The sequence below is a fragment of the Phacochoerus africanus genome, chromosome 4 (genome assembly GCF_016906955.1).
Source record: "Phacochoerus africanus isolate WHEZ1 chromosome 4, ROS_Pafr_v1, whole genome shotgun sequence".
In the NCBI taxonomy this organism is placed as follows: Eukaryota; Metazoa; Chordata; class Mammalia; order Artiodactyla; family Suidae; genus Phacochoerus; species Phacochoerus africanus.
In genome coordinates, this window is record NC_062547.1 from 103263906 (window position 1) to 103277540 (window position 13635).

Sequence of the window (13635 nt, forward strand, 5' to 3'; positions counted from 1 at the left end):
TTCTCATTAATACCTTTCCACTTTGATCAGAAAAAAAGATGGAAACTGATTCTCTCTTCTTCGCACAAACATTCCCTGGGCATCTTTTTGTTGTGGTGGTTGTTGACATAGCAATACTATTCATTTTGGAAATATCTCATTTAATTATCAGTGGGGATTGTGGAAGAATAAATTTGATAAAGAAATGTGTTGAATTCTGATCTAGGCCCATTTCTCCTGGGGATGGTTGTAATTGTCTGAGCAATCTATTGCATGGAGTCAGCACACTTGAAACATTTTCCGATATCAATAATCATTCTAGAAAGAAAGGGAGAAAGGAGCCACAGATTTTCAATCCATTGCTCCCTCACACCAGCCAGGTATAAGCTCAACAGAGGGGGATTTTGATTAAAAAAAATAGCATCTTATCCCATTTTGTATGCCCCTACTCTGCTTCACTTTCCGTTATAGGTCTTATCATTCTCTGTTATTATATTATGTGATTATTCACTTACCTGTTCAGTGCCTGCCTCTCCAAACTGAATGTAAATTACATGAGGGCAGGAGATTTTCTGTGCTCACTGTTTATCCTAAAATGGTGCCTACCATATACTAGGTGCTCAATTTATATTACTGAGTGTGTAAATATAGGATTAATAAGTAAATGAATTGCTGAATGAATTAATGAATTAGTTAATAAGTGAATGGATATTTACCCTGTGCCAGCAATGGTAGCTAGATGTTTCACAAATATTAAATAAACACTTAAATCCATAGCAACCCTGTCGGGTATGGGCTGCTTTCTAGAGTTGACAGATGTGGAAACGGAGGCTCAGAGAAGTTAAAAAATTTGTCCCCAAAATATGTGCATAGTTAGGTTACAGATCTAGAATTTGAAACTGGTGCTTTCTGATTACGTAACTTGTGCTATCCTTCACTTTGTGGAAAAAGCTTTTTACTTTGTAGAAAAGTCAGGTCATGCAAAATGCTTCAAAGCTGTAACCCTGGAGAGGATTTTAAGGGAAACCATTCAAGAACACTTTTGTGTTGGGCTCGAGATCTCCTGGTCTTCTCTTCCTCTATTCCCTCCAACTATATCTGACTTTGGCATAAGAACAAGGCTTATAGGAGTTCCCATTGTGTCGCAGCAGAAATGAATACAACTAGTATCCATGAGGATGTGGGTTCAATCCCTGGCCTAGCTCAGGGGGTCAGGGATCCAGTGTTGCTGTGAGCTGTGTATAGGTCACAGATGCGGCTTGGATCCCATGTTGCTGTGGCTGTGGTTTAGGCTGGCAGCTGTAGCTCCAATTTGACCCCTAGCCTGGGAACCTCCATATGCCATGGGTGTGGCCCTAAGAAGACGAAATAAAATTAAAATTAAATTAAATAAAAAACAAGGCTTACATAGCTTGCATGGCTGAAAATAAAGCTTGCTTGCTGCTAGTCTCTGCACCTTGGACCGACTTATTCTTTCCTGCGTCATATGCTAGCCAGCAGAGCAGCTGTGAGCCTGCCAGAGCCAAAAGGAGTCTATTTGTCTACCAAGTGCCTGCAGTCCTAGGGGACAGAGCTCACAGTGTTGCACAGCCTGGTGGGACTTAGTAAAGAAGCAGGAAGAAAGGTTAAATGAATAACAGATGTGTTCAGGACAAAATAGCAATAAATAAATAAATAAATAAACCAGGCAGGGCATTGAGTGGTGAAAGGAACAGGTTATGTGATGACTAACTGAGGAGAAGGACAAAAAAACTGTGATACTGAGGGTCAAGGATGTAGGTAACTGCTATGATTGCTGAATCCATCCCGTTAAGGTGATTTTTCTTTTTCTTCTTCTTCTCTTTTAACATTTTATGGTTTATGCCCTTGGACTGTTCACTGGGTATGATGACTCAACTGGGTAAGAGCCAGATGGTTTTCTACCAGATCTTTATGGGAGTCCCCAGAAGAACAGAAATTTGAACTTCAAGGCATCTTCTGTCACCTTGAAATTTATCTTCTTTTTTTTCTTTTTATGTTTTTAATGAGGTATAATTTATATAAAAGGACAAGCACAAATCATAAATGTACAATCCTGATGAACACTGACAATGCACATACCAATATAACCCACATGGCAAACAAGATAGAAAATATTGACTAAGAAAGTTCCCTTGTGCCCCTTCCCAGACAATACCACCCACAGCTCCCTCGAGCAACCACTCTTCTAATTCCATATAATAGATGAGCTCTGCCTGCTCTAGAGTAAAAAAAAGCATATACTCTGGCCTCTTTTGATCAGCATGATATTTGTGATATTTTTTTCCCACTATATATTCTTTAGTATGGCAGTAAATAGTTTGTTGCTGAATAGTATTCCATTATAAATATCCAAAATTTGTTATCCAAACCCTCATATATTTTCCCATTTTTCTAACTGGATTTATAGGTTTTCTCTTGGGGTTTGATAATGCTTTATATATTTTAGGTACTAGTCATTTACTGAATATGTGGTTTGCAAATATTTTTTTCTATTGCATAGTTTATCTTTTCATATTTTTTTTCCTTCTCTTTTTAGGGCTGCACTTGTGGCCTATGGAAGTTCCCAGGCTAGGGGTAAAATCAAAGCTGTAGCTGCCAGCCTGTGCCACAGCCACAGCAACGCCAGATCTGAGCCGTATCCACAACCTATACTACAGCTCATGGCAACGCCAGATCCTTAACCCACTGAGTGAGGACAGGGATCGAGCCCAAGTCCTCACGGATGCTAGCTGAGTTCGTTACCACTGAGCCATAACGGGAACTCCATCTTTTCATCTTTTTAAGAAGAGTTTTTCCATAGCAAGAGTTTTCATTTTGATGAGGTTCCAATGTATCCGTTTTTCCTTTCATGGATTATACATTTGGTGTCAAGTCTAAGAACTCTGCTTAATCCTAGACTCCCAAAATTTTCTCCTGATTTTTTTTTTTCCTAAAAGTTTAATTACATTTCTGTCCATGATCCATTTTCAGTTAAATTCTATATAAGGTGTGGAGTTTAGGTCAAGATTCATCTTTTTGCCTACAGTTGTCCAATTGCTCTGGCAGCACTTGTTGACAAGGCTAGTGTTCCTCCATTAAATTGTTTTTGCACCTTTGTCAAAAACTAGGTCAGCATATTTGTGTGGCTGTATTTCTGGGTTCTCTAGTACATTTTCTTGATTTATGTTTCTATCCCTGTGCCTGTGCTTTTCAAATAAATGTCCAGAAACTTGTCTTGTCAGAAGCAAACAAACAGACAAACAAATAGCTTTGCTGGGGTCTTGATAGAAATTGAATTAAACCTGTAGATCACTTTGGAGAGAATCACAATCTTCACTCTGTTGAGTCTTTCAGTCTAGAAACAGGATATATCTCTTCATTTATTTGAGTCTTTTTTATTTCTTTCATCGGTACTTTTTAATTTTCAGCATACAGATCCTATATGTATTTCGTTAAGTGTATTTTGTAATTTAATTTCGGTTTCACATATTATTAGGATATAAAAATGAGATTGAGCTCTGTGTGTAGATCTTGTATGTTGTGACCTTGTTGAATTATTTGATTCTAGGAATGATTTTTTTGTTTTTTTCTTGGGATTTTCTTCATAGCCAACCATGTCATCTGCAAAGAGAAATCATTTCATTTAGTCTTTTCCAATCTGTATGTTTTCATTTCTTTTTCTCAACTTAGTTCAGTGGCTAGAAGTTCCAATAAAATATTGAATAAAATGATAAGGGTGGGTGTCCTTCCCTTGTTCCTGAGCTTAGAGGAAAAGCATTCAGTTCCGCACCATTAAGTAAGGTGTTAGTTGTAGGATTTTTGTAAATGCTACTTAACAAGGTGAAGTAGTTCCTTAACTTACTGAAAGGTTTTATCATGAGTGGGTGTTGGATTTTGATAAATGCTTTTTCTGTGTCAACTGACATGATTTTTCTTGATTTGTAACAATTTTGTTGATATGATGAATTACATTGATCAATTTTGGAATGATGAACCAGCCTTGCTTACCTGGAATAAACCCACTTGGTCATAGAGTATGGTGTATAATTCTTTTAAATCATGTTTAGGTTTGATTTGGGAGTGTTTTATTGAGGATATCTTTCCTTCTTTCACTAAATTCACGAGAGAGATTGATCTGTAGTTTCTCTTTTTTTATTTTTTTTCCATTATAGTTGGTTTACAGTGTTCTGCCAATTTTCTACTGTACAGCATAGTGACCCAGTCACACATATACACACACACACACACACACACACACACATTCTTTTTCTTACATTATCTTCCATCATGCTCCATCACAAGTGACTATATATAGTTCCCAGTGCTACACAGCGGGATCTCATTGCTTATCCACTCCAAAGGCAATAGTTTGCATCTATTAACCCCAGAGTCTCAGTTCTTCCTCCTCCTCCTTGGCAACCACAAGCCTGTTCTCCAAGTCCATGTTTCTTTTCTGTGGAAAGGTTCATTTTTGCCATATATTAGATTCCAGATATAAGTGATGCCACATGGTATTTGTCTTTCTTTTTCTGACTTACTTCACTTAGTATAAGAGTCTCTGGTTCCATCCATGTTGCTGCAAATGGCATTATTTTGTTCTTTTTTATGGGTGAGTGGTATTCCATTGTGTATATATACCACATCTTCTTAATCCATTCATCTGGTGAAGGACGTTTAGGTTGTTCCCATGTCTTGGCTATTGTGAATAGTGCTACAGTGAACATGCAGGTGCATGTGTCTTTTTCAAGGAAAGTTTTGTCCGGATATATGCCCAAGAGTGGAATTGCTGGGTCATATGGTAGTTCCACATTTAGTTTTCTGAGACACCTCCATACAGTACCTCCATACTGTTCTCCATATGGTTGTATCAATTTACATTCCCACCAACGGTGTAATTTCTTTTGTGACTATATCTGTCTGGTTTTGTTATCAGTATAATACTGGCCTGATAAAATGAGTTGAAAAGTATTCCTTGTTCTCTTTTCTGAAAAAGGTTATGTAAAATTGGTGTTAATTAGAAGTGTTTGGTATAATTCTCCACTTAAAACATCTGAGTCTGGAAATATATTTTTTGTAAGTGTTTTCATTATAAATTCAATTTTTAAAATTATTGTGGGGGCTATTTGGATTATCTCTCATTTTGGTTGAATTTTGGTAGTTTGAGGTTTTTCAAGTCATTGATTAATTTCTTCTCTAAGTTGCCCACCTTATGATCATAATATTATTCACAATATTCCATTATCTATCTATCTTTCTTTCTTTCTTTCTTTCTTTCTTTCTTTCTTTCTTTCTTTCTTTCTTTCTTTCTTTTTAGGGATGTACCCATGGCATTCAACCCCTAGCCTTGGAATTTCTATATGCTGCAAGTGTGGCCCTAAAAAGCAAAAAAAAAAAAAAAAAAAGGGACAAAAAAAGAAAAAGAAAGAAAAGCACTGTTTTGATTCAGATTCAATATTGACATTCAAATTCAATATTCAAAAAGTATACCATAAATTAGAATAATGAGTTGACACCAATATGATGGAATTTAATGGGAATAAGGGTAAAATACCATATTTAGGTACAAAATATAATTAATAAATACAGAGAGGAAAACAGTTTAACAACATTTTATTTTTTATTTTTTAATTAATTACTTAATGAATTTTATTGTATTTATACAACAACAGTGTATTGGAAAAGAAAATAAAAGACTATTATAAAAGTCTTTTATAAAAGTTACTATTATCTTAAAAGCCACGATAATCTTAACATAAATTTCAGAGCTGGGGCAAAAGGCAAAGACCCCTGATGCACTATCACAGTGTTTCTCAAATTTTAATGTCCATGCAGATTACTTGGATATCTTGTAAAACAGAAGATTCTGATTTCACACTGTGTAGGACTTGAGTTTCTAAGATCTAAAAATCTCCAGGTAATGCTGATTCTGTTGGTCAGGTGGCCACATTTTTAGGAGCAAGGCCCTGGACTTTGCAGTTACTTCTAGGCTGAAAGGTTCATTTACGAGCAGTCTTTTTGTTTGTTTGTTTGTTTGTTTTTGTTTTTTTTTTTGGTCTTTTATCTTTTGCTGTTGTTGTTGTTGTTGCTATTTCTTGGGCCGCTCAAACGGCATATGGAGGTTCCCAGGCTAGGGGTTGAATCGGAGCTGTAGCCACCGGCCTACGCCAGAGCCACAGCAACGCGGGATCCGAGCCGCGTCTGCAACCTACACCACAGCTCACGGCAACGCCGGATCGTCAACCCACTGAGCAAGGGCAGGGACCGAACCCGCAACCTCATGGTTCCTAGTCGGATTCGTTAACCACTGCGCAGCGACGGGAACTCCACGAGCAATCTTAAGAGCACATCTTAAGAGAATCACTGAGAATGGATTTGTGCAGAGAGGATAAGGCAAGATAGTAAGAAGTTAGATGATAAGTTCCATGAGTAACAGTATAAAAATAAACCTTTAATCAGGTAAGAACTCTTTCAAATTTATAATACAAACCACCCAAGGACAAACAGGAAAACCATTCAACAACCACAGTCAAAAATCACAGAAGACCAAACACAGATAACAATAAACATTCAGATGGTGGATAGGCAAAAGTTGAAAAGTTTGATAAAATCCAATGGGAAAATAGGCAATTCATACATTGTTGGTGGGATATGAGTTACCACAACCTTTTCAAAAAGTAATCTGGCATTATCTGCTGAAATAAAAAATACACACATATACTTCGACTCAGCAGTTCTACCCATGAGAAACTTCACTAGTGAAATAAACACAGAAGTATGAATATACTCACAAAGACGATAACTGTAACAATTTTTTTGTGTGTGAAAAGAGCTTGGAAGCAACCTGAATGTTCATCAACTAGTCTTTGACTATACTGTGGCATGTGCAGTAGAAGGAAGAACTTTCCATAAATTCCTGCCTTCCAAAGGAGGAATAATGAGGTAGTAAGCTCCTTGCACCAGACCATTCAATCAAAGACCACCAGAAATGCTATTTGGGGAATTCTCCTAGAGGCAAGACATCAGTCTGCATGATTTCCGTTTCCTTATGACTCTGCAGTTCTACAATTCCGTACATTGAGCACAGTGATCTCAATGAAAGAAAGGAACAAAAGGAAGGGAGGCAAGTTTTCTACCCTATTTTTATCTGCTCTCTTCATTTTAGAACTAACTTCGGAAGCAGGTTTAAGGAGGGCAATGTTTTCATTAGCATGCATAGAGGCCACAGACTGAAGTTATTTTGTATAAATACATAATAAGTGAAGAAAAAATGGTTATTGGTTTCTGTATCCCTAATTGTGGAAGCAAGAACCGTATTTCAGAAAATACCTCCTTTATATTCACAGTCACTAACAGAAAGTGACTAATTTGCGACGGGGCAGAGACATGGTGTCAAACACCCTGAGCATATGGATAAGTGACTCTCTGTGTGTCTAGGATCGATGGAGCCTGATGCCTGCTGCTTTGCCAGGAGCGTGGGCCAGCATAAATGTACTCAGGAAGGGGAGAGAGCCATCTCATTATGTACTGGGTCGGGGGAGAAGGAGCGGCTGGATGCCTGCCTTTCCTACCATCAGTGGTTTGCAAACTGTGATGCTTCCTCAGAGGTACTTCTGGCCCAAAGCAAGCATTTGCTACAAGTGTTTCAAATATATTTAAGTAGTTATTTTTAAAACTGTAATTAAAAACCAACTACCAAACCCATTCAAATGTGATATATATCCAATTTTAATACACTGGAAACCATAAAAATATTAATGTACGTTCTCATTGATTGGCTGCTTAACAAGTAAATATTATTAATGTTAATGTAGAAAATAAGTTTGTATATAAAAATAGTCTTTTGTCTATTTTATGATTCAGTGTAATATTTCATTTGGAAAGTAGGAAATTTCACTGTTAAAATTTTTTTTGATGATCTATGCCCCAAATCACAAGTTAGAGAAAACAGAAAAGGGTAGTGATACTGTCACAATTTCCTTGGTCCCTTTCTGGCCAGAACAAAGCATTGGAATGGCGGACATACAAATTTATTAAAGTGAAAGTACATTTTCAGAGAGGGAGAGAGAGAATTCACATGCATGCAGGTTAAAAAAGAGGGCCCAGCCCACTCTGCAATAGTCTTTATACCCCTCAGTGTGACCTGAGTGGAGACCCAATTTGATGTTCTGATTGGTCTTGGGCAGGATACCTTATTTGCATGGGGAACAGGTTATGTGATGGTGAGGTGAGGAATGGGCGACATTCCTTCTCTAGCAGGGAGTGAGCAGCCCAGGCTTGTCAAGGTCAGGGAAGGGGCATTACAATGAGACTTGGCCAGAGCCTCTTGGGTTTAATCTCCTTGAAGGGGACTTGAAGCCTGTATCAGTAGAATGAGTGAAGCTTGAAAATTTACTATTAGAATGACTACTTCATATAGTTCTCAGATCTTTAAAACATTCTCACCTCCTTCAGCACACCTTACCTTAAAACAAAAAAAGTGCTTTATTCCATGTTAGAACATAAATTTATTTTGTTATTTGCAGAATCTGATAATTTTCTTCTTCCCTCATTCTTATTTTTTACTGTCATTTTTTTGGGAGAAAGGGAGTACTTACTGGGAGTAGAGTGTTGAGTGTCGGTGAATGATTTCCATGACAGTTTCTGTTTGAAGGAAAGGGATTCTAATAACGCTCAGTTCTTTTTCTATTGCAAACATATTTTGAGAAATTAAATGAGGTAGGAAACTTGCCAACACAGATCTGGAGTCTAAGTGCTTTGGTTCAAATTCTAGTTTCCACCATCTTTAAGATGAAACCTAAGATGGGCACATTTTCTAGGTGCCACCTCATTTCCCTTTTATGCAAGACAGGGATGAGAGTATTGTCACCACACGGTTCTTGTGAAAATCAAAGGAGACAATATGCAAAAAGTGTTTAGCATGGCATCTAGCACATGATAAGCATTCCACAAATAGTTGTGCCACTATTGTTTTCATTCAATTTTTTTTTTACCTATATTTACTATAAGAACTATGGGTACCAAACAGAAAAATAAAGAGGAAGGCTTTAAATGTGTGGTCATTTATGCTGTAGACTTGTCATAAGATTTTCACCTTTATTATTTGATTCTTCCATAAAGTGTGTGAGTAGAAAGCAAGGTTCTGAGAAGATACCAAAGAGCAAGGGACCATGATAGAAGGGAGTGAATAGGAACAAGGTCTGTTAACCTAAATTTGGTACTCTTTGTTCTGTGGTGTCCCTTCTGTCATAATTACAAGACAAAGCTATGAAAGCTAACAGTGGGTTACCAGTTTTTTTCTCTTCACTCTTTCTCATGATGTGGAGTTCTGATGTCCCCTAGATGATAACTAACACTGTTCGTTCCTCAGCCTCTAGCATTTATTTTGTGAAAATATAAGACAATTGGCAATACCTACATTGCATGAAGCAGAGGTGGAAAACATTTCACAAAGAAAGATGTTACTTCAGTCAGGAAAACAAAACAAAATCACCCCAGTTATTTTAACAAACAAAATGTTATATAGGAAATTGGTTAAACAGGCATTGACAGACTGAAAAGGCAAAGGTGGACACAGGGGCAACACAGAGAAAGTAAGCCTAGGAAGATTTCACCTCTAGGACTAGGGAAACAGGTAGAATCTGGGGCTATTAGAACCCAGAAGTTTGGAGGAGTAGCCCCTTGAAACCCAGGACGAGGTGCTTGCAGGAGGGTGTTGGTGTTTCTGAAAGGGGTAGGTTGGAGGGTGGGAGGTGGGGTGGTGGTAAGGAGGCTGCTTCTAAATGGTGCAATGGAATATGATAGAGGATAATGTGAGAAATAGAATGTGTATATATATGTGTAACTGGGTCTCTTTGCTGTATAGTAGAAATTGACAGAACAATGTAAATGAACTATAACGGAAAAAATAAAAATCATTAAAAAATAAAATAAAATGTGCAAAGACAGCTGGATGTTGGAACCTATGTGGTCTGCCAAGGTAAAGATGTATTATTAGAGTGATGCTTCCAGAACAAGCAGCAAGCAAGAACAGCTGTTCCCTCCCCCTTGTCTCAAGCCTTGTCATTTTCCCTCTAGCACCCCCTATCTACAGAACTTCAGAAGGAGCCAGCTGGCAAAGCAGAAAGTGTTAGGCAGAGTCCCCAGCCTTAGCATCGCAGGTAGGTTTGGAACTGAGAAACAATTACTTAATAACCAGCACAGATATATGCACATATCATTATGGTTAATTGCTATTAATATGTAAGATGTGTGTTATGGGCTGAATTGTGTTCCCCAGACTGATATGTTGAAATCCTAAACTCCTTGTAACTGTCAACTTAAAAAAATGCACAACCTGAAGGTTGAAAGTTTTAATTGGGGCAAAATTAGGACTTAAGCCCAGAAGATGGAATCTAAGGTAGCCCTGATAAACCTCTCAGAGCTAGGATTTATAGGAGTTTTTGCAACAAAGGGCAGGTAGCAGGAACAAAAGACACCTGGGCTCACTGAAATCATTCCTCTGATATGTACCTCAGCTATCGGGGCCAGTATCCTGAGTCTTCACTTGCCTTGGAGCTCACCAGCTCACCCTTGAAAGGGGCTGCTTTCATAGATGACTGTGAAATACCGCCCCAAAGAGGCAGGAGGAGATAATGTCAGTGTATGTGATAAAGATGAGGAGGAGGTGCATACGGCCATGCATACTTTATACAAAAGTTTTTTGCTGGTCTTGTGAAGGTTACTACTAGTCACAAGGAGCAGTCATCACCCTGAAGGATTTTAGTGCTTTTCCAGATATGAGAAGATGCAAGAATTGGGCACATAAAATCTTCTAAGAATATCTAGCTATCTGAAGATCCATTCTTCCAGTTTTCCCAGAGCACAGAGTGCCTCATTCCTGGTCTCCACCCTGAGCTCTGCTCACGGGTGTTGCGGGTCAGCAGCTGCAGTGGCTCATGATTTAATCCATGGAGAGGGTGATGGCAAGTGCCAAACTCCAGTTCACATACCCTAGAATGTAACTGTATTTGGAGACAGGCCTTTAAAGAGGTAATTAAGTTAAAAGGGGACTGTTGGGGGGACCCTAATCCACTATGACTGGTGTTCTTATAGGAAGAGGAGATCAGGACACACAGGCAACACAGATCAAGGGAAGATCATGGAAGGATGAATCTACGCCAACTGAAACCTTGATCTTGGACTTCTAGCCTCCGGAACTGTGAGAAAATAAATTTCTGTTGTCTAAGCTACCCAGTCGGTAGTATTTTGCTATGGTTACCCTCGCCCACTAATGCAGTGTGCTGCAGAAGAAGGAATTATTTTATACTGGATGTCTTCTAGACTCCATTATGGCCAGTTGGACCTCATCTCCTGATTTACTACTTATATATTATTTCAACTCTTCAGCCCTTATCTGTCCTCATCCCCACTGGTCTAGATTCTTATAATGTCTTGTTTGAATTATTCCTAACTGATTTCCCTGCCTCCAGTTTTCCTACCTTCAGTGTATTCTAGTCCTATCGGCCAACACAGAATAATTCCTATTACTCCACTGCTTAAGACTCTTAACTTCCTATAACCTTAGAATAATGCTCTAACTCCTGTGCATGAACTACAAGCTGTCTTCCCTCCTTCCATCCCACCCTGACTTCCTATGTCAAGTCCCATCTGCTAAAAATTGCTCAGAACCCTTGTTTTTCTATCATTCATCGCCAGGTTGGTTGGCAGGGGGTGAGGGGGAAGGATTTGGGAGTCTGGAGCTATAGAAAAGCAAAATATATGTAAAATGAAAGAGTTAGCACAATCAATTAGGCCTATGATGAGCTCCACCTGGTATTCCGTTTCTGGTGGAGGCGCTAAAAGTTGAGAGACAGAAGAACATTCAGAGAGCTGGCCAGTCATCCAAGTATCACATTAAAAAAATCTACCAAGGGACTAGAAACATACATACCCAATAGGAGATTAATTCAGAAAGGGTGGAAAAGAGAAATTAATAAGAGCTACTCTTCATGAGGCACCTGCTATGTTAGCCAATCACTCCGCCCTCTCTCCATGTTATCTCATGTGAACCTCAAATGAACACCCTGAGGTATTTGAGGTTCACCCTCATCTATATTACAGATGAGGAACTAGAAGGTAAATTAGAACATGCTCAAGATCACCAAGGTAAGAAAACTGCCTTCAAACCCAGATTTATTAGAGTTTAAAGCCTATGATCTGTTTACTGTGTCAAACTGCCTTAGCTATTACTGAACATAGTGTTGTTTCTATAATTGCTCTGGTTATTTAAGCAATAGAATTTTGTTTTCAGAAAATAAGACCCTCACTTTCGGAGTTCCCATCGCGGCACAGCAGAAATGAATCCGGCTAGGAACCATGAGGTTGTGGGTTTGATCCCTGGCCTCGCTTAGTGGGTTAAGGATCTGGCATTGCCATGAGCTGTGGTGTAGGTTGCAAATGTGGCTCAGTGGCGTAGGCCGACAGCTGTAGCTTCAGTTAGATCCCTAGCCTGGGAACCCCCATATTTCACAGGTGCAGCCCTAAAAAAAGACAAAAAAAAAAGACAAAAAAAGATGAAAACAAAGAAAACAAGACCCTCATTCTCAATTCACCCTAGGAAAGTAGCCAGGAAAGCAGCGCTTTGTATAAAAAGCAAAATTAGGCTATATTTAACAGCGACCCATGACAGCTGCCAGAGTGCAAAGGGCCTATTGAAGGTGCCTAGAATTTGCAAATCCTATACAAAAATGTAATAGTGCATGCTGTCTTTCAAAGAGTAAAGAGCTAGGACTGCAAGTGGTTCACTGTGGAGAAGGCTGAAGACTTCTTGATTAGTGAAAGGATGGTCATGCTGGTAAGTGTAGGAAGAAACCATAAGAAATATTATTTCTTGAATGGTTGCTACTCATGTAAGTTGGTAAATATTTTGAGTATCCTCTTTTTGAAGAGAGAATTGTTGAGGCACAGAAGGAAAATGACTGCTTCTTTGATTTGTTAAGTGCATGTGTCTTAAGCAGAAAGATGGGTAGAAAATGAGTAACAGGAATGTGGAACGTAGTGAATCATGATAAATGGTAAATCTACTGACAGTTTTAACTCTGTGGACAAGTTCAAATAGATTTTAACTTCAAGAAATAGTGATATTGGAGTTCCCATCATGGCTCAGTGGTTAAGTTATCCAACTAGGAACCATGGGGTTTTGGGTTCAATCCCTGGCCTTGCTCAGTGGGTTAAGGATCTGGCGTTGTCGTGAGCTCAGGTGTAGGTTGCAGACGGGGCTCAGATCTCGAGTTGCCGTGGCTGTGGCATAGGCCGGCGGCTACAGATCTGATTAGACCCCTAGTCTGGGAACCTCTATATGCCATGGAAGTGGCCCTAGAAAAGGCAGAAAGAAAAGAAAGAAAGAAAGAAAGAAAGAGAGTGAGAGAGAGGGAGGGAGGGAGGAAGGAAGGAAGGAAGGAAGGAAGGAAAGAAGAGAGAGAGGGAGGAGGAAGAAAGGAAAGAAAGAGAGCGGGAAAGGGAGGGGAGAGAGGTAGAGCGAGAGAGAAGAAGAAGAAAATAAATAAAGAAGAAAAAAGAAAGAAAGAAAGGAAAGAAAGAAGAAAGAAATAAAATCAAAGAAAAATCCCCATCCAGCCATCAAGCGACGCACGAGCCCGCCCTACCTCCACCATCTCC

The 13635-nt window shown here is 38.9% G+C and overlaps 1 long non-coding RNA gene across 1 annotated transcript in view; it reads left to right on the plus strand.

Moving 5' to 3' along the window:
- The window catches only part of LOC125126185 (uncharacterized), a 155339-nt gene extending 143108 nt beyond the window's left edge, over positions 1-12231 (plus strand). Inside the window, exons 2-3 of the long non-coding RNA XR_007134542.1 lie at positions 10054-10136; positions 11071-12231. This is a non-coding gene — a long non-coding RNA (uncharacterized LOC125126185). The remainder of the gene's footprint in view (positions 1-10053; positions 10137-11070) is intronic.
- Positions 12232-13635: the final 1404 nt, after the last annotated feature.